The sequence below is a fragment of the Ovis aries genome, chromosome 1, assembly GCF_016772045.2.
Source record: "Ovis aries strain OAR_USU_Benz2616 breed Rambouillet chromosome 1, ARS-UI_Ramb_v3.0, whole genome shotgun sequence".
In the NCBI taxonomy this organism is placed as follows: domain Eukaryota; kingdom Metazoa; phylum Chordata; class Mammalia; order Artiodactyla; family Bovidae; genus Ovis; species Ovis aries.
In genome coordinates this window covers 81,672,990-81,697,205 of record NC_056054.1, presented here as the reverse complement: position 1 = coordinate 81,697,205, position 24,216 = coordinate 81,672,990, and the positions used below count along the sequence as shown (strand labels likewise).

The following is a 24,216-nucleotide window of genomic DNA, read 5'->3' as shown; positions in this document are numbered from 1 at the left end:
GATGCGAGAGTTGGACTGTGAAGAAAGCTGAGCGCCAAAGAACTGATGCTTTTGAACTGTGGAGCTGGAGAAGACTCTTGAGAGTCCCTTGGACTGCAAGGAGATCCAACCAGTCCATTCTAAAGGAGATCAGTCCTGGGTGTTCTTTGGAAGGAATGATGCTAAAGCTGAAGCTCCATTACTTTGGACACCTCATGCGAAGAGTTGACTCATTGGAAAAGACTTTGATGCTGGGAGGGATTGGGGGCAGGAGGAGAAGAGGACAACAGAGGATGAGATGGCTGGATGGCATCACCGACTTGATAGACATGAGTTTGGGTGAACTCTGGGAATTAGTGATGGACAGAGAGGTCTGGCACGCTGAAATTCATGGGGTCACAAAGAGTTGGACAGGACTGAATGACTGAACTGAACTGAATATTCTATTATATAAATGTACCGTAATTCTTTATCCATTCATCTGTGATAGACATCTAGGTTGCTTTTGTCTCATAGCTAGTGTAAATAGTGTTACAATGAACACTGGGGTACATGTGTCTATTTTTTTAAAATTTTAATTGGAGGTTAATTTCTTTAAATTATGGTTTTCTCAGTGTATATGCCCAATAGTGGTATTGCTGGGTCATATGGTAGTTTTATTCATAGTTATTTTTATTTTTATTATTTTTTTAAGGAATCTCCGTTCCATTCTCTATAGAGGCTGTATCAATTTACATTCTTACTAACAGTGCAAGAGTTGTTCGTAGATTTTTTATGATGGCTGTTCTGACTGCGTGAGGTGATGCTTCATTGTAGTATTCACATTTCCCTAATAATGATTAATGTTGAGCATCTTTTCATGTGTTTCTTCACATCATATTTTAAGACAGAATGCTCATAATTCTTATTATAATTTTAAGCTTTAATAACTTCATAATTATAAGTAATATGAATTGAAAACTATTTGAGAGTTTAATTATTTAAATTTCTTTTACATTGAATTTATTGAATTTTAAGTAATAAAATTTTAGGTTTTCTTTTTAACTGCTTTGAAGAAAGCAAAGAAAAAATATATAATTACAGATTTATTATTTGAGATACAGGATACACGATGCTTGGGGCTGGTGCACGGGGATGATCCAGAGAGATGATATGGGGTGGGAGGTGGGAGGGGGGTTCAAGATTGGGAACTTATGTACACCCATGGCGGATTCATGTCAATGTATGGCAAAATCAATACAGTATTGTAAAGTAAAATAAAGTAAAAATAAAAATTAAAGAAATAATTGTTTCACTCTCTGTGGTTAAAGATGGAAATGCTGACCAAATAGCTTTATGTGAGTTCCATTCTCATTTACCTATTAGACTCCTTGAAATTCTTCTGTTAGCAGTTATCCAGGCATATAAAAATCAACATGCCCATATCTTTCTTGATTCTTTCTCATATCAATTCTCCTCAAATGTTTCCCTTATTTCAAAGGATAGAATCTATTTATCTAAGCTAGAGATCTTTTTCTCCTTCAACTCTTAATATGCAATAAGCCACAAGTTCTGACTACTCTTCTCTATACACAATTGTATATATCCCCTCCTTTGCTGTCAGTAATACTTATGATGTAATTCAGAGACTCATAATAGATTGTCAGTATAATTCAGTAGGCTTTAAACTAGTCTTCCTATATTTTCTAACTTCTGAAATGTCATATTTTAAAATGTGGACAGCACAGTATTAAATATGAATATAAACATATGCACAAACACACAATTTATAGATTTTCAAGTTCAGGTAAAGCCCAGTTGGTCAAAACAGACCAGTGTTCCAGCAAAACACTCCTGTACAAGAATGGTAGATTAAAAAAAAATCATTATTAACTTTATTTGTCATTCTTTATAGACATTTGTCCATTTTTACATTAAAAGTAGGGAGTATCTACTTACACTTATCTTTCTATAGAACAATTTTGTACCATAAACCCTTTTTACACAGGGGGAAAAAATGACTGAAATCATGCCCCAAGATGTCCCCCAACTGTTTTTGTGTATATGATTACAAGTGTCTATAACTCTACGAAGCTAATTCCTTCTTATATCAATGTAGTGTGTTCAATATCCACACTTGACCATTCAGATCACCAAACTTTCAGAAGAGATTAAAATAATAGCTATCATCTGTCAATCAGATGCAATTCCAAATCTGAGTGACTGTGTAAGCACATTCATAGTTAATAGCTGCTTGAAGTTAAAAACCTTTTCCTGTTTCAGAGATGTTTACATTAAGACATTTAGAAATGGTTCATAGTACACAACAGTCCAAATATCACTTTTAACCTGTCCTGTGTAAGGAAGTTAAACATTTCAAATTCAGCGCATTTTTCCAACATGAATAACACAAAGTATTCAAAATGTTACTTATTACAGTGCATATTTCCAAATAGTAAATGGAATAAAACTATATTAAATGGTTATATCATCCTATTTGAGCATATTATGGAATCTATATCACAAAAGTCACCTCAGAGCAATACTATATAATTCATTCTAAAAGAACAGGCACACACAAAAGAGAACAAAATTTGATTTTTTAAAATAAATTTAAAGTGTACTATCTAGTTCAAACTACACTAAAAGATTTATTTTAATGAAACAGCCAATTCCAAACCCTCTTTTTTTCCAAGTTTGGCATAAGGAAAGTTCAATCCATTCAAATCTTCTGGTTTGTCATCCTATAAATGATTCTATCATTCCCAGGATCAATGTTCCAAATATTGTAACAGGTGACAATCAGAGTCAAGGCCAAGCCGATCATCATCCAAAGTGCCAGGCTGAAAACCACTGGGTATTCAAAATTATATTTATAGGCAAGGTTATAGGGAGTTGAGAGGTCCTTCACTTGTTTTGTCTCAAGGATAGTCTTTGTCTTCCTCATAAGAGATGTGTCGAATGATCTTACAGTCACTAACTACCACTGCATTCCCACCATAGAGATTGTACATGTCATCTGCACACTTTTGCAGAGCATCAGCAAGGATCTTAGAGGCATCTCTAAATTGTTCGCAGTCTTCCCCATAATTTTTACCAACTTCTTCCAGAGCTGGTAGCTCCAGTGAGTATAAATCAGGAGAATGATCCTTGGCTAGATGCTTATGTCAGGACAACAAACTTGAAATATCATGCAGCACTTGCAGTTCAGAAAGAAAAAGATCAACTTCATTGTTCCTACTCAGAGAATTGAGGGGAAGTGAAGTGAGAGCAGAGGTTTCTTGAAACAGTTGATTGTGGAGCTATCTGAGCATTACTGAGAAATCTTTGAAAATCGAGTTTGCTTTCCCCACCATGTACACTCTTTCCTCACTGGGAGCCAACTGAAAAAACCACTGGAGTTTATTCAAAAATAAAGAGTGAATGGAATTTGCCATGCTGTCAAGACTAAAAGGAACTGCATTCTCCAAAGTGTATGAAATGACACTTCCTGGGGGTAGAGCAAGCTTGTCCTCTCCTTTCACCATCACCATAACAGTAGACTGAGGATGGTGGTTACCTACTGCGAGGCCCGGGCAAGAAAAGTCTTCTTTCACAGAGAAGCCCATGGACAATGCAGCCACGTTTGGGATTCGCTCTCCTGGAATAGGGCAATTTCCATTCTGGAAAACAACAGATACTGGTGATCTTAATATACTAAATATGTTCCCTAAGATGCCTGATACAGGTAAGCATAATAGTGCTGGCTAAGAACTCTCTGTTCCCTGATGACTTTTACTCCACCCTTCAGGGCCAGGCTCGCAGTGTCACTCTCAGGATCCAGTGAGACACCCATGGGCTGAGTTTAGAAGAGAGGTGGATCAGTTCCTTGTGCTGCCCTAATACTGTACAGTCTAAACAGCAGGGAAGATGCATGAGGCAGGACCCAGATGTCAATGATGGGAGCCTCACAAACTTGTGGTTGAAGTCAAGGGCAGTCACAGCCAGATGGCAGGGTCACAAGGAGGTACATCACCAAAGTTTACGGAGCCAGACACAGTGAGATCATATAAACATAAGGGTCTGTATAGAAATGACAGTCATCAAGTTCCATTTGCTGCTTACGTCTGGAGTAGAGACAGCAGATGCCCTCAGGAAGCTGCCGTCGATATTGGCAACACTTTATTTCACTCCGTGCAGGAAACACAAAACAGACACAACTCCCTGTGCCCTCCAAGAGCCGCTGTGTGTATTTGTTGAATGAATGAACTCAGTTCAGTTCAGTCGCTCAGTCGTGTCCCACTCTTTGCAACCCCATGAATCGCAGCACGCCAAGCCTCCCTGTCCATCACCAACCCCCGGAGTTCACTCAGACTCACGTCCATTGAGTCAGTGATGCCATCCAGCCATCTCATCCTCTGTCGTCCCCTTCTCCTCCTGCCCCCAATCCCTCCCAGCATCAGAGTCTTTTCCAATGAGTCAACTCTTCGCGTGAGGTGGCCAAAGTACTGGAGTTTCAGCTTTAACATCATTCCTTCCAAAGAAATCCCAGGGTTGATCTCCTTCAGAATGGACTGGTTGGATATCCTTGCCATCCAAGGGACTCTCAACAGTTTTCTCCAACACCACAGTGCAAAAGGATCAATTCTTCTGTGCTCAGCCTTCTTCACAGTCCAACTCTCACATCCATACATGACCACTGGAAAAACCATAGCCTTGACTAGACGGACCTTAGTCGGCAAAGTAATGTCTCTGCTTTTGAATATACTATCTAGATTGGTCATAACTTTTCTTCCAAGGAGCAAGCGTCTTTTAATTTCATGGCTGCGATCACCATCTGCAGTGATTTTGGAGCCAAAAAAATAAAGTCTGACACTGTTTCCACTGTTTCCCCATCTATTTCCCATGAAGTGATGGGAGTGGATGCCATGATCTTCGTTTTCTGAATGTTGAGCTTTAAGCCAACTTTTTCACTGTCCACTTTCACTTTCATCAAAAGGCTTTTTAGTTCCTCTTCACTTTCTGCCATAAGGGTGGTGTCAATCTGCATATCTGAGGTTATTGATATTGGGTGACTGAAAAGTCTGCTGAATACGTGTGTCTCGGCTCCCCACTCTCCTCCCAACTAGGGGATTTTGGGAGCAAGTGGCAGTGAAATCAAATTCTGAAGGAAAGCATCTGCTCCTAAGAAAACACAAGCAGGGAGGTCAGGACTGACATGAAGGTAAGGGAGTCAGGTTTTGTCCCCACACTGCCCAAGATACCCTAATGCAGGAGGCCCCTTTTCATTGCTTTTCCAGTGATCTGCCAAGATGGTGACAATTTATCCCTGCTTTCTCTGAGGGAGGCTCACGCCACAGCTCAGCTTGTCCACAAATGTCAACCAGCCTGGTCCCTCTCCTGGCCACTCTTGGAATCACCTCGGGAGCTTTAAAAGCTGCTAATGCCTCTAGAATAGTAGATTATTTAAAAAATACATTTTTATGAAGGTGAGTTACATTGATGAAGTGTTCATTGTTCTCTGAAAGTCTTTTTCTTTACCTTTTTAAAAATATATATATTTATTTATTTTAATTGGAGGTTAATTACTTTGCAATATTGTATTGGTTTTGCCATACATCAACATGAATCTGCCACAGGTATACACGTGTTGCCCATCCTGAACCCCCCTGTGCTAATAACACTTATTTTACTTGGAATGTGAACCTTACTCTCTTCAGTGGAGTATACATTTCTTTAGGGAGGGCCCATTTTATATTTATTTTCTTATTCCTACAATCTTATATAAAGTTTGTTATATAGTTATTTAACTGTTCAAAAATGAATGGGAGGATAATTAAATGAACATAGACATTAATAAAGGGAACAAATAAATGACTATCAAAATATGTTTAGGAAATACTTTTTAATACCAGTGCAGCCCCCAAAAGGTAGTTTACATGGTACTTTTCATTGATTTCTATATGGCACATTCTGTCAATACCATAATCATAAGTTGCTTTTGGTACTTTGTTGATTCATTAAGTAAAATATTTTATTCCGAGTGGATTTTTAAAAAAAGCATAGAAGTGTTAACTGAGATAGAAAACGTGTATTGTAGCTCTGTTGGTAAACAATCTGCCTGCAAGGCAGGAGACTTGGGTTTGATTCCTGGGTTGGGAAGATCCCCTGGAGAAGGAAATGGCAACCCACTCCAGTATTCTTGCTTGGAGAATCCCATGAACAGAGGAGCCTGGCAGGCTACAGTCCATAGGGTTGCAAAGAGTCAGGTACTACTTATCGACTAAACCACCACCACCACTTCTTATGTTAAGAAGCATGGGGCATTTTCAATATTAAGTAAAATATAAAAGAGCATAAAAGTGTTAACTAAGATAGAAGATGTGAATTTCTCATTAAGAAGCATTGGGCACTTTCAATATTTAAGTAAACACTTTTACAAAATTAGAGTTAAATCGTTTGAGAAAAAATTTGGAACTTAATATGATGTACGTGGATGGGGATTCCCTGGTAGCTTAGCTAGTAAAGAATCCCCCTGCAATGCAGGAGACCCAGGTTCGATTCCTGGGTCAGGGAGATCTGCTGGGGAAGGGATAGGCTACCCACTCCAGTATTCTTGGGCTTCCCTGGTGGTCAGCTGGTAAAGAATCCACCTGTAATGTGGGAGACCTAGATTGGATCTCTGGATTGGGAAGATCCCAGGAAAAGGGAACTGGCTACCCACTCCAGTATTCTGGCCTGGAGAATTCCATGGACTGTATAGCCCATGAGGTTACAAAGAGCCTGACACAACTGAGAAACTTTCACTTTTCATGATGTACATGGTCCATAGAATCTACTTTGATGCTGTTCTGATTAGATTGCCTTGCTGTGGTCCTGTTGCTGGGTGGTAGCTTGATTGGTTGCTATGTGATAGACTTTGGTTGCTGTGTGATAGACTTTGTAATGCTCAACTCTGTCAGTCAGCCATACAACTGGAGCTAAAGATAAATTCAGGGCTCTGTTTAGCTCTGTGACCTTCACTGGTAATGAATCCTGTAGCCTCATTAGTTGCAATTTAAAGCTTTTTAAAATTAATTGCCTTTTCTTTAATGAAGTTTTTGCTTGCTTGGAAATCAGAACAATGCTAAATACTTCAACAAACTTAACAAAAATTTATTACAGGCTAGTTGTGACCTTGAAGAGGCTTTTTTCCCAATTATAATGGCATGTATTATATAGAATGCATAGGAAGGACTTTATTTTAATTATTATAATCATTCTTTATGAGTTAAAAACTTATTATATTGCAATCTTGTGTATTTCACTATGATACATTAAAATCTCTTCTAAAATCACTTATGCTTATATTCAGGATTTTACATTTTCATTTGTTTAGCTTATTTGGCCATGTGATTGTCATATTGCTCCAGGCACAGAAGCAACCACTCTGACACTAATGTTTTTTAAACTACATTACATTATACATATGCCTAACAGAAGTATGAATCAATGCCAGCATTGCAAAGGAAAAAGAATTCATGAAATGTAGTGTTACATAGAAGAATAATTTACTCTGGAGGAAACCAGGGTTTTAATTTCCATAGTTTGAACTTCTATTTTTACCTGTGCACAAAAACAAGTTGAAATATTTATTCATTGGATCAATTGCATAGTGTGTGTATATAGATAAAGATAGTCATAATTTTTTCAGCCAGAGTTTGTGTCTTTGGGTATGGGCTATTCTATAGCTGCTAGATTATTATGTTTCATAATTATGTTGGGACATATTTTTTCTCTTTAACTGCAGAAGGCATTCACTTTCATTATTCAGAGTGCATATACCTGGGTTGTTTTTATGAGAGTAAGGTGAATTTTCAATGCATCATTCATAAACCAGAGTTACCAAGATATCATTCCTTTAGAGCTACGAAATGAGATAAGCTTTAGGATGAATTTAAAAGTTCAGTGTATGAAAAAATCCCTGTATCTCACTGGGTCGTTATAATAATTAAATGAGAAAATGTCTCTGAAGCAATTAAGACAAAGCTAACTCAGATAACCAGTGTATTGGGAAGTTCAATAAAAATAAGTTATTTGTATAGTGAAATAATGTTGATAAAATATGTCCCACTTAACCAAAAATATGTTTTATAAAAATATTCCATTAAGTCTGGATTAATTTGGTACTTCCTTGGTGGTACAGTGGATAAGGAGCCACCTGTCTATGTAGGGGACACAGGTTCAGTCCCTGGGCCAGGAAGATTCCACATGCCACAGGGCAACTAAGCCCATGTGCCACAGCTCCTGGGTCTGTGCTCTAGAGCCCATGCCCTGCCACAAGATAGTAACCCCCACTCACTACAACTAGAGAAAGCCTACACAGCGACAAAGACCCAACACAGCCAAAAATGAAATCTAGAGGAATTTGAAAGTCAAAATAAAAGCATACAATTAACTGGACATTAATATACAGATAAATTATCTGGTTAGATTTTTCCCCCATATTGGCTCAACATATCCCAGGTTATTTATGAACTCACTTATTTTCCTTTAAATGGCTTGCCATTGAAAATATTTCTATATATCCATTTGCTGAAAAAAATTTATCAAATACCATCACTTTCAGTCCCAATATTAAAACATTAGCACTTAAAAAAGGAAAGAAAACTACTGAACTTTCAGGGTATTTAAGCTACAGAGAATTTCAGGAATATTCAACCTTTCCTTCCCATTTTAGTATGAGGAAATTGAGGTAGAGTGGCATAGGTGGTATAAGTAATGTCTCTTGCTTATTCAAATTTTAGTACACTCTAATCAGTGCTATAAATAGATATGGACATTTTCAGAAGCAGACACTCTTTTTTCAATAGGTAGGAAGAAGGGAAAGAAGTGAGGGAAAAGAAAAATGAGAGAAAAACAAATGGAATTACAAAGCCAATCACATAAGGCAAGGAGAGGAAGGAACTATGTGTGTTATGGTCCCCAAATACATTTACCTAGGAAGCTCAGAATATCACAACCTTCAGACTTAGATGTGCATTTTAAAGCAGACTATGAGTTTTAAAAAGTTACAAATTGCCGGGGTCCAGCCCTGGTGGATCCGGGGAATTCAAAGCGGGGACGGACTGCGTAGGCGAGGAGAACTTATTTGTTAATATAAGATTAGATTAGGAAGAAATAGTGTAGTAGGAAAACTAAGTGGAGAAAGAGGGCTGAATAACTTGGATTACGTGGAAGACCAATAAAATTCCAGACAAGGAATTTGCACCATCTATGTTGGGCCACCGTTGCTCGCTTGAGTATCTAAGGGTGTCTCGCCTTAGGCTCCCTTTCGCGTGGGTCTTATCAGCCAGGGCAAGTAAGTAGACTTGGCGAGCCTCCACACCCCAGATGGGAATTCAGCCTGCAATTAAAGAGGAGAGGGAGAGAAAGGGAGAAAAGGAAAGAGAGAGAGACACAAGGGGAGCCAGATTCCCAAGAAACTAGGCCGAGAAACTGGTCCATCCTTTATTGTTCAGAAGGCTTTTTATACTTTTGATAAAACATGGAGATCAATGGGTAACACAAAGTTATGCAGCATTAGTAGTCCAGACTTATCAAAACCAGGCTTTTCTCTCTGCATACCTAATTGTATACACAAGTCTTAGGTAATTTACATCATCTTTCGGCCAAAATGGCCAATTAACATTTTACAGCCTTTTTTCTGATAAGGGTTTGTCAACCAGAAGACTTATTTGTGTTGATCTTCCCAAAGTCTGGTGCCATTCTCAGAAAGCACTAAATAAAGTTACATTCTTACATAGCAAAGCTACAACAGTTTATAACAAGTGAAAGGAGTACAGTGATTTATAACAAAAGAAAAGTAATTAACTCAAAAGTCTAGTGTTGCTAACATCAAAACTACTATATATCTTTTTCCATATCCCATTTACATTGATTAACATCCTCCCAGGTGCCTAAAAGATAAAGAATATGGAGGCCTGGCGGCAATCATTAAGTCAACAGTGAAAACCCATCACCAATATGATTTTTAGCTCTTTAGAAAAGGCTTTAAGATGCTTTTAAGCTCTGTGGCTCTCGCGGTTGGGGGCCTGTAACCAATTCACAAGCTGTAAGAGGTCTGGGGAACCTGTTAGGCAAGCTAGAGAGTTATCAGAGGGGGTTTAACTGAAACATCCCTTTCAAATGCAGAAGGCTAAAGCCCTGAGTTGACTTTTTTCCAGAGAGTATCGGAAGAGTGGAAAAGCAGAGTACAAAAGCCGGCAGATTTTTGTTTTTTTTGTTGGGGTACATGCTCAGGAAATTCTAGGGGGACCCCTGAAGTCTGATCACGACCTTGCGTATGTCAGCTTCCTTCCTCATGACCTTGTCACAGGTGGGATTCCTCACACTGGCTTCTGGCAACAAATAATACCATATTCTTGCATGTGATAGATGCCTAGCAAAAGCAAACCAGAAAGCAACCTTCTTCTGTTCTCTGTGTGAAAAAGACTTCTAGATAGTAGTGTTTGTTTCACTAGTCATAATCCATATCAGTATTTTATTGTTTATAACAATTGAGATGTTTTATTTTAATAATTGAGAGTGTATAAAATAAACTTCAGCAGAGCATAGGTGTTTACACACTCCATAAAACATTCAGTTCAGTCAGCAAACCCATGGACTGCAGCATGCCAGGCCTCCCTGTCCATCACCAACACCAGGAGTCTACTCAAACTCATGTCCATAAGTCAGTGTGGCCATCCAACCATCTCATCCTCTGTCTTCCCCTTCTCTTCCTGCCTTCAGTCTTTTCTAGCATCAGAGGGTCTTTTCCAGTGAGTCAGTTCTTCACATCAGGTGGCCAAATTATTGGAGTTTCAGCTTCAGCATCAGTCCTTCCAATGAATATTCAGGACTGATTTACTTTAGGATGGACTGGTTGAATCTCCTTGCAGTCCAAGGGACTTTCAAGAGTCTTCTCCAACACCAGTTGAAAATCATCAGTTCTTTGACACTCAGCTTTCTTTATGGTCCAACTCTCACATACATACATGACAACTGGAAAAAAAAACCATAGTTTTGACTAGACAGACTTTTGTTGGCAAAAAAATGTCTTTGGTTTTTAATATGCTATCTAGGTTTGTTATAGGTTTTCCTCCAAGGACCAAACATCTTTTAATTTTGTGGCTGTAGTCACAATCTTCAGTAATTTTGGAGCCCCCCAAAATAAAGTCTGTCACTGTATCCATTATTTCCCCATCTATTTGCCATGAAATGATGGGACCAGATGCCATGATCTTAGTTTTTTTAACGTTGAGTTTTAAGCCAGCTTTTCACACTCCTCTTTCACTTTCATCAAAAGACTCTTTAGTTCTTCTTTGCTTTCTGCCATAAGGGTGGTGTCACTGCATATCTGAGGTTATTGATATTTCTCCCGGAAATCTTGATTCCAGCTTGTGCTTCATCCAGCCCCCCATTTCGTATGATGTACTCTGCATGTAAGTTAAATAAGCAGGGTGACAATATACAGCCTTGACATACTCCTTCCCAATTTGGAACCAGTCTGTTGATGTTTGGTTCTAACTGTTGCTTCTTGACCTGCATAAGATTTTTCAGGAGGCAGATAATGTGGTATGGTATTCCCATCTCTTGAAGAATTTTCCACAGTTTGCCATGATCCACACAGTCAAAGGCTTTGATGTACTCAATAAAGCAGAAATAGATTTTTTTTTTCTGGAATTCTCTTGATTTTTGATGAGCCAACAGATGTTGGCAATTTGATCTCTGGTTCCTTTGTTTTTTCTAAATCCAGCTTGAACATCTGGAAGTTCATGGTTCATGTACCTTTGAAGCCTAACTTGGAGAATTTTTAGTATTGCTTTGCTAGTGTGTGAAATGAGTGCAGTTATGCAGTAGTTTGAACATTCTTCAGCATTAAAATGGTTAATTTTTTGATGATAGGGATTTTCCTCAACAAACATAAGCAATCACTGTGCCTTCAATTCTGTTAGCCATGTTGTACCTTTCAAGACAGCTTTGTTAGAATCATTGCCAAGCTTTCTTGAAATTGAGTCCTGGCTTAGGCATGTGGAATTACTACATTCTCTCTTGTCATGTTTTGTGATGACCTTTTTCCTAAGCTCTTTTGGTGTATGCAAAGAGAATGTAGTTAGAGCAGTTGGCCAGAAATTCACAGATTTCCTTTGTGAAGGATGATGAGCTGCTCATTTGTCCAATCTCCTCTTTTATTTTTTACTGAAGTTCGGTTGATTTACAGTATGATATTAATTTCACATGTATACCAAAGTGACTTGGTGATATGTATAAATATGTATATATTCTTACTCATTTGAAAATTCTTTTTCATTAGAGTTTATTACAAGATATTGAATATAGTTCCTTCTGCTATACACTATATCTGGTCTTTTGTTTTATGTATGATAGAGGGCATCTGTTAAACTGATACTGCCTATTTACTCCTTCCATCCTCTTCCCCTTGGTAACCAAAAGTTTGTTTTCTGTCTGTGAGTCTTTCTTTTTTGTAAATAAGTTCATTTGTACTGTATTTTAGATTCCACATATAAGTGATATCATATATTATTTGTCTTTGTCTGACTTACTTCATTTAGTATGATAACTTCTAGGGCTATCCATGTTGCTTCAAATGCCATTATTTCATTCTTTTTATGACTGAGTAGTATTCCATCATGTGTGTATGTATTAAATAATGTATTATATATACCACGTCTTTTGATTGACACTTAGATTTGCTTCCATGTCTTGGCTATTGTAAATATTATTGCTGTGAGCACTGGGGTACATATATCCCGTTTCAAATTGGGGCTTTCATATTTTTCAGATATATGCCTAGAAGTGGGATTAGTGGATTGTACAGCAATTCTATTTTTAGGTTTTTAAGGACCTTTGATAGCATTTTCCAAAGTAGCAGCACCAATTTGCATTCCCACTAACAGTGTAGGAGGGTTTCCTTTTCTCCTCAGGTTCTCTACCATTTATTATCTATAGACTTTTTGATGGTGGCCATCTGACCACATTAGGTGATACCTCATTGTAGTTTTTATTTGCATTTGTCTAATAATTAGTGATGTTGACCATCTTATCGTGTGCCTGTTGACCATCTGTATGTCTTTTGAAAAATGTCAATTTAGGTCTTCTGCTCTTTTTTTCGGGGGGGGGGGGGTTAGGTTTTTCCTTTCCTGTTATTAAATTGTATGACCTGTTTGTGTACTTTTGAAATTAAAAGCCCTTTCAGTCACATCATTTGCAAATATTTTCTCCAGCTCATAAGTTTTTTCTTTTCAGTTTGTTTATAATGTTCTTTGGGCTTTCCTTGTGGCTCAGCTGGTAAAGAATCCACCTGTAATGTGGGAGAACTTAGTTTGATTCCTGGGTTGGGAAGATCCCCTGAAGAAGGGAAAGTCTACCCACTCTAGTATTCTGGCCAGGAGAATTCCATAGACTGTATAGTCCATGGGGTCCACAAAGAGTTGGGTACAAAGAGTCGGACTGAGCGATTTTCACTTCACTTCATTTCATGACGTTCTTTGCCCTGCAAAAGTTGTTAAGCCTGGCTAGGTCCCATTTATTTCTGTTTTTATGTCTGTCGTCTTGGTGACTGGCCTAAGAAACCAATGCTACAAAGTGTCATATCTTGTATTTAAGTCTTCAAGATCTAATCCCCTCTTGACATGAAAGGTAACAATGGGTAAAGAGACCATTGAAATTTGCCTGGAATCTGAGTTAAGGATTATGTATTATAGGTAATCCCTGAAACTATGTATTGATAATGCATGGCTTCATAGTCACAGAAGCTACATTAAGGAGTCCAAGTTCATATTTCTCACCACATGACAGGCCAATAAATCAAGGGACAATTTGTTGGGGCAAGAAATAGTGACTTTATTCAGAAAGCCGTAAGACCAAGAAGATGGTGAATTAGTGTCCTTAAGAACCATCTTTCTGCGATCTGGATACTAGTTTTTTTTGTTGTTGTTGTTGTTTCTTCTTTTTATAGAACAAACAGGGAGGAAGTGAGGAGGAAGTAAACTAAAAAGGTCAAAATTTTTGCACGTATTTCCTGGTTTTGGCCAGACTCTATAAGGCTTGTGTTCATTTCTTCTATTCTGCAGCCATTCAAAGTTCAGTACAGTTCAGTCACTCAGTAGTGTCTGACTGTTTGTGACCTCATGAACCACAGCACGCCAGGCCTCCCTGTCCATCACTAATTCCTAGAGTCTACCTAAATCCATGTCCATTGAGTTGGTGATGCCATCTAACCATCTCATCCTCTGTCATCCCCTTCTCCTCCTGCCCTCAATCTTTCTCAGCATCACGGTCTTTTCCAATGAGTCAGCTCTTCACAGCAGGTGGCCAAAGTATTGGAGTTTCAGCTTCAACATCAGTCATTGCAATGAACACCCAGGACTGATCTCCTTTGGAATGGATTGGTTGGATCTCCTTGCAGTCCAAGGGACTCTCAAAAATCTTCTCCAACACCATAGTTCAAAAGCATCAATTCTTCTGTGCTCAGCTTTCTTTATAGTCCAACACTCACATCTATACATGACTACTGGAAAAACCATATCCTTGACTAGATGGACCTTTGTTGGCAAAATAATGTCTCTGCTTTTTAATATATTGTCTAGGTTGGTCATAACTTTCCTTCCAAGGAGTAAGTGTTTTTAATTTCATGGCTGCAACCACCATCTGCCGTGATTTTGGAGACCAAAATAATAAAGTCAGCCACTGTTCCTGCTTTTTCCTCATCTATTTGCCATGAAATGATGGGACTGGATGCCATGCTCTTAGTTTTCTGAATGTTGAGCTTTAAGCCAACTTTTTCACTCTCCTCCTTCACTTTCATCAAGAGGCTCTTTAGTTAGGCTGGATCAAAACGTTTCTTGTGAGCCGAAGAAAGGTGTTGTTTAGGCATGGAAAGCAGGGTCCCTGGAGATGGACCACTGTGTATTCTTTAAACTATAGTCAATGTTCCTCTGGACTAGTGACTCAGTTCAGTTCAGTACAGTTCAGTCGCTCAGTTGTGTCCAACTCTTTGCGACCCCATGAATCGCAACACGCCAGGCCTCCTTGTCCATCACCAACTCCCGGAGTTCATTCAGACTCACGTCCATTGGGTTGGTGATGCAATCCAGCCATCTCATCCTCTGTCGTCCCCTTCTCCTCCTGCCCACAATCCCTCCCAGCATCAGAGTCTTTTCCAATGAGTCAACTCTTCACATCAGGTGGCCAAAATCCTGGAGTTTCAGCTTTAGCATCATTCCCTCCAAAGAAATCCCAGGGCTGATCTCCTTCAGAATGGACTGGTTGGATCTCCTTGCAGTCCAAGCGACTCTCAAGAGTCTTCTCCAACACTACAGTTCAAAAGCATCAATTCTTGAGCACTCAGCCTTCTTCACAGTCCAACTCTCACATCCATGCATGACCACAGGAAAAACCATAGCCTTGACTAGACAGACCTTAGTCGGCAAAGTAATGTCTCTGCTTTTGAACATGCTATCTAGGTTGGTCATAACCTTCTTTCCAAGGAGTAAGCGTCTTTTAATTTCATGGCTGCAGTCACCATCTGCAGTGATTTTGGAGCCCCCCAAAATAAAGTCTGACACTGTTTCCCCATCTATTTGCCATGAAGTGATGGGACCGGATGCCATGATCTTCGTTTTCTGAATGTTGAGCTTTAAGCCAACTTTTTCACTCTCCTCTTTCACTTTCATCAGGAGGCTTAACTTATAGCAAAAAACATAGAACACAAAAGTTAAAGAAACATCTAATATGGAGTCAGATTTATTCTTCCCTATTAGAGCTATGCCATTTTCTGGCATATAAAATAGATTTTTTTTTGTAGCATAAATATTTGCCAACTTTGGTACAATAACTCACATACTTCATCTAGAAAACTCATCTATTCTGGGTCAAAGAACATTTAAGTAATGCAAGAAAGTACTTTCACTATTCTCCAGATCCTTCACTTCTCTTATTCTGTTGGCTGCTTCAGTTCTTTACATCAGTATAAACTTTGAGAGAAGACAAGATTTCTATTTTAATGAATCTAATTTGAAAATCTGAATCTTTGTATACTCAGTATTCCCGCAAAAGTTTTAAAGTATTATTTATGACATTGTTAAACACAGCAAATTAAATTTGAAACTAAACACTTCATATGAGGCTAAAACAGTACAAGGGCTTCTCTGGTGGCTCAGATGATAAAGAATCCACATGCAATGCAAGAGACCTGGGTTGAATCCCTGGGTTGGGAAGATCCCCTGGAGGAGGGAATGGCAACCCACTCCAGTATTCTTGCCTGTGGTCTCCTTAAAATGGCCAGCTATTATTGTAGCCCCTTTTGAGGAATTTTGTTTGTATAATCATTTCTTTCTCAATGCTGCATAGATATTTAATACAAAAATTCATATATCCAGTTGTATAATTTAAATTGTCAAAAGTAGATATTTAGTGAGATATATATTGAGTTATCTAGTGAGATATCTCTACTAGAGAACCTATGGTAAGACTAAATATTGCAGTTAAACATGCACTTAATAACTGATCCTCTTCAGTTAAAAGCAATGTAGAAACAATCATCTCATATTTAAAACAATAAGTAAAGGAGGGCTTACAGTTTCTATACTATTGATAAAATTTACTCATCAATTTAAATAGAAAATTGTTGTTAGCATTTTATACTAAAATAACATTGGTCATGCATTTGACATGCACTAGATTACACATATTGAAGGTTGAGGGCTCTTACTGCGTTCAGTTAATTGAACTCCCACATCAAAGTCTTCCATTTTTAGTTAGACCTGCTTTTCTTCTGGCAGAAGTACTCTTCCACTTATCTCCACATATGCCTCCTTTTGAATGTTAAGAATAGATTTACTAAATGTAATCTCTGACAATCTTACTTAGCTAAAGTGTCTTCCTCTCTTCAGTCATGAAGTCACTCTGTGTTCATGTTAGTGTTTATTGGACCTGAAATTAACTTACTTATTCAGTTGTTCATAATTGTTTTTTCTGTCTCTTCCCAATACAGTGTTAGCTCCTGGAAGTTAGAGAGTTTGTATAGTTTGTTTCCAGTTAAATATCCCCAATACTTAAAAAAAGATTAGGTACACAATAAATAAAATAGAAAAATACATAAACTAATTCCTGGAGTTTTCTGGAGTTTCATGTATTCTCTTATGTTGCATGTTTTTCATATGTTGGTATGACACAAATTTGATAAATTTGATAATCTTTCTAAGATGGAATTCATTCATTTCATCTCCAATGAAAGGAGGCTACAAGAATACCTATAGATAATACTCAGTTTTGTTATTACTGAAGCACCTATGCATGAAATCGGTTCAAGTTCCAATTTTTTCACCCAAAAGGCTTGCAGTCAGAAATACACTTTCATAATATTATTATACAATTTACAATCCATTGACTGTTTGCTTCAGTTGCCAACCATTTTCATTCCTTGGTAAATGCTGGATTTAACTGTGAACTATTTTAGAAAATATGACCATTCAGACACATCCCAAGACATTCTGATTCAATATATCTTAGATGGGACTGAATATCTATATTTTAAAACTTCACATGTGACTCATGGAGGCTACTGCACTAGGCATTATTTTTCTTTATTCATTTTTTAGAGTGGGTTAAAATAGTAAAAATGGAAAAAATGAAATGATATGTAAATAAAGTGAATAGTAAAGGAATATAAATTAAGCAGTTCACACACTGGTAAATTATCCCTTAAATAAAAAGTAGTTAATTGATTTTGCATGTCTCCTACTTTCCTAGCCCTTTGTACTATATAGAAAATACTAGGAATCAGTGACAAAGAGAAGAGAGGGGGAAAAAAAAAGAAAGACCATGTTAGTGAATTAACTGGAGTCAATGAATGCTTCTCTTTGGCAGTGAAATATATTTCTTACTTTGCATTCCAATAAACTCACAGTTTCCAAAACTGCATTTAAAAGTCATTGAACTAATTTCTTCTTTGGTAATAAGACCCTGCTGTGTTCCCAGTTAATTTACTTGATTATTTTATAATGAAGGCCAAGAGTCCTTGTCTTTCAAATTCATTTCTATGTGCAAATTCTATAATTTCAGAAGGGTGCTTAAAACATAGGAAAAACTTGCTTATTCATTCATTTACTTTAGCCTAAAGGAGTAATCTTAATATTCTGATTTATATAAAGTATAATTAATGTTAAATATCCTGAGACATATAATGAGAACTTGGCTGAAGTTTCCCATATTTTCACCCTCCCTCCCCTCAGAATCTCACTTGGGTAAATTCACTTGCGTAAATTCACTAAATAGTTTTCCATTGCCAACCTGATCTATTATGTTGTGGCTGAGTAAGCCAGTATTTTATTTTCCCTGTAATGTATGTGCAAAAACCTTACAATTGTACCATGTTAATTTTCCATACACATGGCTTCACCCAACTCTTTTTATTTAACATTCCTAATTCATTAGTGTTTGAAAGAGAGAAATGCATAGTTAGAGAGGAAGAAAGTAGCAAAGATGAAGAGCATTTCAGTAAATTTCACTATCTTGAATCAAAGTAATTCTGCCCATTCAGGTTAATGTATTTCTATCCCATGTTTGTGAAAAATTAGATTATTCCCACTTTGTTACTCTTTTGTAAACCAAAATATTTTAGCTTTAAAAAATTTGTTTTAAAATAATTCAGTTCTTTTCTATAGAAAGTTTAAAATGTTGATTTTTTTCTCTCTGGATTATCCCTACTAATAGTTTAGTTTGATTCTCTTAAGCAAATGTTTATTGTCCTTTTGTGTACCTAACAACATACTAAATAATTACTATACAGCAATTAATATAATGAAGTCCCTGTCCCAAAGAAATTTACCTGTAAGTGAGAAATATAGATATGTAGACACATTAATTCAGTTCAATAGAAAGTTTAAAAAAGATATATGTTCATATAACATAGAGGCAGAGAAGTAGAAGAAGGGAAACTAGTTAACGTTGAAGTTAATTAGTTAATTTCTTCAACTAGAATGTTGCTGCCTTGCATACAGGGTTATCGTTACCTTCTTTCTAAATTCCATATATATGCCTTAGTTAAAATGTTGAAGAAATGAATGAGCAAGAAGAAAGCAAAGAACTGATAAATAATCATAGACTAAATAATCATGAAGAAATGATGAGATAAAAGACATGTGCCATACAAGTGAATGAGGAAAAAGTTTTAATGAAGGGGGTATATAGTTCAATAGGGTCAAATATCATAGAGAATTTCTGCATGACTGGGCTGTCTAGGTTCTTAGGTTGTGGCAATATGAATGCAATGGATAACTCTTCACAACCTAAAGAACTATCTCCCAAATGGTGGAGAGAGACATCGTGTTCCAAGTTAGGGGAAAAGTAAGATATCAGAGGTAAAATGTAGGATCATAGATGTTGACTAATCTTTCAAAAAGCTGTCAATCCATGGATGATATTCTTTGTCTTAAGGCTGAGACTCAAAATCCAGAGTCTATCATGCTTCAGGAGAAATTACCTTGTAATTCCCTCCTGAAATGGTCTCCAAACTTCAATGAAAATATTTATGTACATAAGTGGATGTTTAGATGGTCTTGGAGAAGGAAGGAGGGGATAATGAGAAAGAAGAGAGGCCTGCCTTACTTTAGCTCTTTGCTGCCTAACATGGGGAGAAAGCATCCTTCTATCATGTTAATTAACAACCCAAGATTCAGACAAAGGAAAGAGTTTGTCTGCAGCAGAGTTTAGGGCAACAGGAAAGGATTCCTGATCCAGAAGGATGGGAAACCTTTAAGACAAACAACAAATAAAATGATTTGCTTTATTTGTTGTTGTCCGTTATTTGGTCACTAAGTTGGGTCTGACACTTTGGGATCCCATGGACTACAGCATGCCAGGCTTCCTTGTTGTTCACTGTCACTTGGAGTTAACTCAAACTCGTGTCCATTGTGTTGATAATGCCATCCAACCATCTTATACTCTGCTGCCCCCTTCTCCTTTTGCCTTCAATCTTTCCCAGAATCAGGATCTTTTCCAATAAGTCAGCTCTTTGCATCAGATGGCCAAAGTATTGTAGGTTCAGCATCAGTCCTTCCAGTGAATATTCAGGGTTGATTTCCTTTAGGATTGACTGGTTGGATCTTCTTGCAGTCCAAGGGACACTTGAGAATCTTCCAGCATCACAATTTGAAAACATCAGTTCTTTGGTGCTCAGCTTTGTTTATGGTTCTACTCTCACATCCGTACATGGCTACTGGAAAAACTATAGCTTTGACTAGATGGACCTTTGTCAGCAAAGTAATGTCTCTGCTTTTTAATATGCTGCCTATGTTTGCCATAACTTTTCTTCAAATGAGCGAATGTCTGTTAATTTCTTGTCTGCAGTCACCATCTGCAGTGATTTTGGAGTCCACAAAAATAAAATCTGCCATTGTTTCCACATTTCCCCCTACTATTTGCCATGAAGTGATGGGACCAGATGCCATAATCTTCATTTTTTGAATGTTGAGTTTTAAGCCAGCTTTTTCACTCTCTTGTTTCACAATCATCAAGAGGCTTTTTAACTCCTCTTTGCTTCCTGTCAGGAGAATGGTATCATCTGCATATCTGAGGTTGTTGATATTTATCTCAGGAATCTTGATTCCAACTTATGCTTCATCCAGCCTGGCATTCCGCATGATGCACTCTTCATAGAAGTTAAGTAAGCAGGGTGACAGTGTACAGCCTTGAGGTATTCCTTTCCCAATTTTGAAACAGTCAGATGTTCCATGTCTGGTTCTAACTATTGTTTCTTGATCAGTATACAACTTTCTGAGGAGACTGATAAGGTGGTCTGGTATTCCTATCTCTTTAAGAATTTTCCATAGTTTGTTGTGATCTATATAGTCAAAGGCTTTAGCATAGTCAATGAAGCAGAAGTAGATTTTTTTTTCTGAAATTCCCTTGCTTTCTCTGTGATCCAAATTAATTTGCTTAATTTGATGGCTGATAATAGCAGAGACATTACTTTGTCAACAAAGGTCCATCTAGTCAAGGCTATGTTTTTTCCAGTAGTCATGTATGGATGTGAGAGTTGGACTATAAAGAAAGCTGAGCACCAAAGAATTGATGCTTTTCAACTGTGGTGTTGGACAAGACTCTTGAGAGTCCCTTGGACTACAAGGAGATCTAACCAGTCCATCCTAATACATATCAGTCCTGGGTTGTTCATTGGAATGACTGATGTTGAAGCTGAAACTCCAATACTTTGGCCACCTGATGTGAAGAGCTGACTCATTAGAAAAGACCCTGATGCTGGGAAAGATTGAGGGCAGGAGGAGAAGGGGATGACAGAGGAGGAGATGGTTAGATGGCATCACCAACTCAATGGACATGGGTTAAGTAGACTCCGGGAGTTGGTGATGGACAGTGAGGCCTGGCAAGCTGCGGTTCATGGGGTCACAAAGAGTCAAACATGACTGAGTGACTGAACTGAACTGAATACTGATATGGAGAAGAAAAGGACTTGTACTAATTACACATCTCTGTAATGTCTTTGTCTTCCCTCAAAATGTTAAATTACGTATGGTCATGGATCTTATCTTACTTATCCCTATATTTCTAGTGTTTTTCATATAAGGTGAATATAAGTTGTTTAATAGTAATTAGTTTTTCTTTATTGCTCGTATTTAAAATGATTGTTGGTGAGCTAATAGGATGCTATCCTTAAAAATAAATTAATATAACTGGCATATTGTCATTAATTCAATGGCATTTGTGGTAGAGTTTTGGAAAGATACATCAAATTTATAATTAAAGGAATAAAAAGATTCCTTGGAGAAAAAATAAGCATTGCTGAAGTTGGCTGATGTAATAACTGGTAACAGTAACCAAACTTTGACTAAGGAACAATAAGAAACTTTAAATAAAAAGTAATTAAATATTGCTTATGGTTTGGGCAAATAATAGCAAAGAGATAGTACTGATTCTGTAGTATGTGCCTAGCACTTTTTATGAATTTTTAATGTAATAATTTTCATAATCATCACTATAACTGAGATAGATAGTACTTTATCCCAATTTACAAAAGAAGTTATAAAAACAAGGATTAGTCCAGAAACATATTCAAACCCATCAGACTAATAAGCAGTGAATCAAAAGTCAACTCAGGTAATTTAGTTCCAAAGTCTACAAAATTCAGCAGTTTACCACACAACAAAAAACATGAATATAAATAAATTTAATAAATGCAGTTAATTTGAGGATACATACTGATAGTATTCAATCATGAATTATGTTTATGTCAAATACTTTTTATTTATATCAAATACTATTTTTAAAATAGTGTGTTAGGGTTATATGACTGTGTAAACAGGAGAGAGAGAGAGGTTGAGATTTATTATGAGCAGTTGTCTCACATAATTATGGAGAGTAAGAAGTTTTAAGATCAGCAGTCCACAAGCTGGAAATCCAGGAATGTGAATATGTAGTTTCAGTACAAGGTCAAAGTCCTGAAAACCAGGAGAACTGATTGTATAAGATTTAGACTGTAAGCTGACAGGTTTGAGACTGAAGAATATCTGATAAATCAATCTGGATCTAAAGGCCAAAAAATAATCAGTCCCAACTCATATAGTCAAGTAGGAGTTTTTTCTTACTTAGCTACTTTGTTTTATTCATTCCTTCTATTGATGGCTGAGACAGATCCACATTAGGGAGGAAAGTCTGCATTATTCAGTCTACTGATTCAAGTGTTAGTCTTATTCAGACACATCCTCACAGACACAACCAGAATGTTTGTTCAAATGTCTGGGCACCCTACTAGCTCAGTTAAGTTGACACATGAAATGAACTATCACAGGTCTAACTCATGTCAACTTGGCACCCCTTTGCACTAAGCTTAATAACCAAGGAAAGATGATAACAATGTCATAGTTCTCCCTAACATGATATAACAATCCTTATACAGTTGAAATCCTACTAATTCCTTCCCCACAAGATGGGAAAAAAGCCCTTGATTATTATTATTATTCTCCTTGATATTGCATAACTTAAATATTATGATGTAAAGTTAATATGCCTTTGTTACATGATAAAACATTAAGAGAGGGAAAATAAAGATATCTGCAATATGTATGTATATACCTGTATATACAAACACAATTTATTCATAACAAAATAAACAAAATAATGAAGATATTCTCAAGACAATTATTTTCCTTGTTTCTATAACTTGTCACATGGTTATAGTTAGTATTTATACTCTACCTTCTCCCTGTACCTAGTCTGTATTCTTTTTGCCTTTAGCAAATACCTCATATCTCTTTGGTTCTTAATCTGGTGAGGTGACTGAGTAAGTTCATCCTGAAAGCTCTGAACAATTAGGAGTCATCCTGGATTAGGTTGTTGTAGTTTTCCACTTACCTTAAACATAGTGCATGGTAAAACTAAAAGATGCACTAAGACAAGCCTTAAGTGATCACCTGTATTCTAGACATACTCTGATCACCTGTATTCTAGACATACTCTGTGCTGTGTTTAGTTGCTCAGCCATGTCTGATTCTTTGTGACCCCATGGAGTGTAGCCCACTAGGCTCCTCTGTCCTTGGGGATTCTCCAAGCAAGAATACTGGAGTGGGTTGCCATGCCCTCTTCAGGGGGATCTTCCCAACCCAGAGATCGAACCCAGGTCTCTGTCACTGCAGGCGGATTCTTTACCATCTGAACCACCAGGGAAGCCTGTGAATACTGGAGTGGGTACCCTATTCCTTCTCCAGGGATCTTCCCAACCCAGGAACAAAACCAGAGTCTCCTGCATTGCAGAAGGATTCTTATCAGCTGAGCTACCAGGGAAGCCCAGACATAGTCTATTTTACCTCCATTTTGCAGTATTAGTCCAAATTCCCCTTCAAAGTCAGGATCAATCACCCAGCCAGCACAGTAACTCCCTTCTTCACATGTTGATTCAAAAGCCTGAGGATCCCAAACTTTCTGGACTGAAGTCTTAAATTCTAGTTTAACAGAACTTTGATGTGTCTCTTGATGGAGTCTTGATGGAGTCATTCCTCTCTTGTAGCTAGACCTTTAGGCTAGCAGAACTTAAGACTGCAGGAATAGAAAGAAAAACCTTGCTAGTGGCTCAGTAGGGGCAATAGTGAGTGGTGCTATTCCTATTTCCACCTCTGATTCCTTGACCTATGGGAGAAGCAGCAACATATGTTGGCAGTTTATTCAGAGCTTATGCATTATTCTTAAGAAACTTGCCCCAGCCTTGCAAGGTATTTCCACATAGCT

General features: G+C 37.5%; 1 pseudogene; it reads right to left on the bottom strand.

The window, feature by feature from the left end:
• Positions 1-2,671: 2,671 nt before the first annotated feature.
• Positions 2,672-23,985, bottom strand: LOC101123262 (renin receptor-like; annotated as a pseudogene).
• Positions 23,986-24,216: the final 231 nt, after the last annotated feature.